Source organism: Salvelinus sp. IW2-2015, linkage group LG5 (genome assembly GCF_002910315.2).
Source record: "Salvelinus sp. IW2-2015 linkage group LG5, ASM291031v2, whole genome shotgun sequence".
NCBI classification, from domain to species: Eukaryota; Metazoa; Chordata; class Actinopteri; order Salmoniformes; family Salmonidae; genus Salvelinus; species Salvelinus sp. IW2-2015.
This window is the reverse complement of record NC_036844.1, coordinates 3895214-3899974: the sequence shown is the minus strand read 5'-3', so window position 1 is coordinate 3899974 and position 4761 is coordinate 3895214. Positions and strand designations below refer to the sequence as shown.

General features: G+C 42.6%; 1 pseudogene; it reads left to right on the top strand.

Moving 5' to 3' along the window:
- The first annotated feature begins 2848 nt into the window (after positions 1-2848).
- Positions 2849-4203, top strand: LOC111963614 (purine-rich element-binding protein gamma pseudogene; annotated as a pseudogene).
- The last annotated feature ends 558 nt before the right edge of the window (positions 4204-4761 follow it).

Sequence of the window (4761 nt, the reverse complement as noted above, 5' to 3'; positions counted from 1 at the left end):
AAATTTAAAATACAGTAGGTAAAAGGGTAGTTGTTTGGGCTAAATTGTAGTGGGGCTATGTAGCAGGTGCTGAAGTATCTCAATCGAAGTTGCCTTGACAGCTTGCGTAGGCTTACAGCTACTCGAGCGGAGATAGGTGTTTCCAGTTTCATGAGATTTTTGTAGTTTCGTTCTCAGTCATTTGGCAGCGCAGGAGAACTGGAAAGGAGAGGCGTCCAAAGGAAGGAATTGGTTTGGGGGTGACTAGAGAGGAACTATACCTGCGGGATGCCCGCCCGTTGCATACAGGTAGGTGCTCGGTCTATTTCTAGGCAGGTACCGACGAGCTGAATACCAGTAACGGACTAGTTTATGTTCAAATGGCTCTCCTGTGAAGTAATGACCCGCGACATACGCCTACTTTCCTGAAACGAGTCACATATCATACATAGACTGTTGCGTTATTGAATGCAGCGTCCCCGTCCCCGTCCCCCCCCAGCAGTGGAGAAAAAAACTGTTGATTGAATCTATAGAATAATTTGCATATAGCGCACTAAAACAATATGACTATACTCCGAGTCGATATTCACGTAATAATAAGGAATTTCCCTCGACAACACACACAAATTGGAGGGAAAAAAGTTATTTCCAATTGACCCCCATTGTAAAAAAGCTAACAGAAATGTAAAAAAACATGTTACACAGCTGGTGTGTATTCGGCATGGGAAATGTGGGGACCCGGTCTCCAAGTAGGCTACACATAGCTATGTGTGTGGAACACATTTCATCACAGGTAAGAAATGTTACTTGTTTAGTATAGTCCGTTTGTAACTCCACTCATAACTTGTAGCCGTATAGTTGTTGGTCTTGGGTAGCTTAAAGATATATATTATTTTTATTGCAATAATAACAGTATTACACGTGGAAACAATGAAAAAAATTAAATAATAGCGACCACCCCCTCCCTCCAAAAAAAAATAATAATTCAGGACATCATTAACATATGTGACAAGGCAATGAGACATTAACAGACTATCAGAGACATGACTTCTAATCATTTTTCWTTTTTTTTTAGTTTCACAAGTTTGAGGGATTTATAAAATTGGTTAGCTTAAAGATGCACTATGCAAAAATCACTTTGCCATTTCCTGGTTGCTAAAATTCTAATAGTTCATCTAATTTCAGTTTCTGTGACAAAATAAGCAAGTATAGTTTAGAGAATCATTGTACCATCTAAACCACTGTGAAATATATTTTCCATAACACAAAATATTGTATTTTCAGCTGTTTGAAGCTGGTGTACAAATCCGAATGTAAAATAACGGGAAGTGTAACGGATGTGAAATGGCTAGCTAGTTAGCGGGTACGCGCTAGTAGCGTTTCAATCAGTTACGTCACTTGCTCTGAGACTTAACCTTGCTCTGCAAGGGCCGTTGGCCTTTGTGGAGCGACCTTGGGTATCGATGCTTCCTGGTGGACCCGGTTGTGTGATGGTGTGCAGAGGGTCCCTGCGTTGCGGCGGCCCGTTGTCCGGAGGGACGAGGGGAAACGGTTTAAAGTTATACGTTTACATTGTGCCGTGACCCGGATCATGTTGCTGCGGAAAAGGAGGAGGTTGAAAGGGGGTGTGTGTAACGGATGTGAAATGGTAGCTAGTTAGCGGGTACGCGCTAGTAGCGTTTCAATCAGTTTACGTCACTTGCTCTGAGAACTTAAGTAGGTTTCCCCTACGCTTCGTGGGTGACTGTTGTCGATGTGTGCAGAGGGTCCCTGGTTCGCGCCCGAGGTCGGGGCGAGGGGACGGTTTAAAGTTATACTGTTACAGAAGCATAGAAATAGTGTACATAGTACAGACCTAGCGCTTCTTTGACTTGCTTTCAATGACAATGAAAACTCTATAACTCACAACTCAAGTCTATGTGAATTTGGTCGGCTTGGCCAAAAAATTACATATTGTAGCTTTAATGTTGTGGTTGGTTGGTAGCTAGCTAACTAGCACCCACTCACTCATGTMGCTGCTAGCACCGTCATGAAAAGCGGCATGAAGGAAGCTCTATTACGTGAGAATGCTAGGGAGCAGGCAATGTTGAAAAGTAATCATTAAACATGTTGTACTTTTCTTTTCTTAAATGTAGTTTTGTAATTGACTAAAACAAGCAGGTAACAAGAAAATTACGTTTTAATTTTTTATAACATTTTTGCTGTGAGCCAATGGTAACCACAATTTGTTCCCCACACATTTTATCAAATACCGACTGGGACTATACCGGTGGTCAGCACACTGCTCTATATTTTGTCAATCAATTACCATGTGCCTTCCTCTAATTTGTTAATGTTGAAAAGATTGGCAGGTAAGGCTTTATATTTTCCTTGACAGCATCTTTGTCCACGGCGACAACGTTATTGCAGCTGTCTACTTTATAAAGGCAGTTCTTTGCAGTAAATTCGCTTGCTGTGTCAAATTGAACTGTACTGCTCAAACTAGGATTACGTTGTCTCTTTAAACTGTGGGATTTCGCTGCTGGAAATGGAAGGGGGAGATAGTTGGATGGGTTCATTGGATTCATCAATCTACCGCTAACGAAGCGGGTCGTCACTAGTTAACAAAGCTACAACATCATAAACCCCGCCTATTTCTAACATTTATATTCTTAAAATGCGATTTTAATCCTTAACCATACGAATAACCGTATGCCTAACCCTAACCTTAAATTAAGACCCAAAAGCTATTTTTTAATTATTATTTTTTAACGATAAAACCAATTTTGACTTTGTGGCTGTAGTAACTAGTGGAAACCACCGAAGCAGCGCCCTCTAAAGAGACTGTCCGGGAGAACTGTCAGATGCAGGAAAGGGGGTAGCTAAGTAACCCGTCTTGCCAAGGGTTACGATGAAAACGGGACCAAACGTTACTAACGCTTGACCTTTAAATCCGGACGCAGAAACTCGATCAGCTGAATACTCCTGTCAGGTAGCGGCCATTTCAGGTCAATCCAGGTATCTTTCAAATTTAGCCTACTATAGCAATAAACTGTCTGTCTAGCGAAACTAATAAGGTTACATGAAAGACAGCATGTTGGCTGGTAATGCCAGGCAATTTGTCGTGTGCTTAACTGTGTTGGAAACGAAATAATGATGTCTGATACAACATATTCAAGAGGGATGGAAAGAGACAGAGGAAGGATTACATCAGATTCTATGGCGAGAGGCGCATATCCTCAACAGTATGTTCACCCTGGCAGTCAACAGCAGGGCATAGACATTCAGGAGCTTGCCTCTAAACGTGTCGACATCCAGAAGAAACGGTTTTATTTGGATGTTAAACAAAGTGCACGGGGACGATTCCTAAAAATTGCAGAGGTTTGGATTGGAAGAGAACGTCATGATAACATCAGAAAGAGCAAATTAACGCTGTCCATGTCAATGGCACCCGATCTACGTTATTGCCTGGGGGACTTCATTGATTATTACGCTCATATTGGGTTGAGAGGTGGCCTGGTACCACGGCCAGAAGAGCAGAGCAATGGCCAGGGCCGCCCGCACGACTCCCGCAGAAGACCGCAGGATCACCACGCCGCATCCGTGTCTCCCACTGGCTCTGCGGTGTCGGAGGAACATACTCATCGCGTCCTGAAGAGTGAATTCATTGAGAGAGACAATAGAAAGTACTATCTGGACCTGAAAGAGAACCAGCGAGGCAGGTTCCTCCGCATCAGACAGACTGTCAGCAGAGGGCATGGGGCCATCGGTTACTACGGCCAGGGCATCGATCAAACCATAGTGTTGCCGGCTCAAGGGCTAATCGAATTCAGAGATGCACTGTCGCAGCTGATTGAAGACTACGGCGACGATGATGCCACGGATGAGTTTAGAAGAGGCAATGGGAACCATGAAGAATCCACCGAGTTTCCCGAAGCAGCATCATTCCGAGTGGACAATAAGAGGTTTTATTTCGACGTTGGTTCCAATCGGTATGGTGTCTTTTTAAAGATTAGCGAGGTAAAACAGCCATACAGGAACACCATAACGGTTCCCATGAAAGCCTGGGCCAGATTTGGAGATAATTTCATTAGGTATGAGGAGGAAATGCAGCGAATTGTCACCTGTCACAAGGAGAAGAGGACAGAGACTCGCGAGGACATTGGAGAACAAGAGGATTGACAATGGCATTATATGTCTGTAAGATATTTCTAGTGATGGTGGGTTTAAACAGGGATGGAAAAAGCTAAACATGACAATATCCTAGAACATATGAAAAAGTATTCTTAATGTATCTCTATTAGGCATATGTCTCTTGTCAACTAGCACTTTTGCTTTGTTCGTGGTCGTTCCTGTTTCAATCATACATTTCGATTATGGCATCCGTTTTGAAATTGGTGCAGCAGGACGTGTTGCCTATTGAAAAATGAAAAATGATATTCAAAAGGCTAAATGATGATGTAGGTAATTTTTTTTTTTTTTCATTGTGGTTGACTGAGTGTGTGAATGAAAGTACGTGTGCGCATGTGATTGTCTGATTGAGGAAAAAAAGGTGAGACATGAAAGTGTACACGTCCTGTCCCCCACAAACATTGGTAGGGGGTTAATGTAAGATATACTGCTGAATGCTAGACATGATATTGTTGTTTAAACAGCAACAATAATTTGTGTAGGTAGCATTTCATGATTTCGTTTTACAGAATAAGGGACAGTTTGGTTGACGGTTCGCCGACCATCACGGACGAGCTCAAACTCCCTGCCTATGTCATTACACTATAATCAGAGCCGGCTGCAGACAATTAT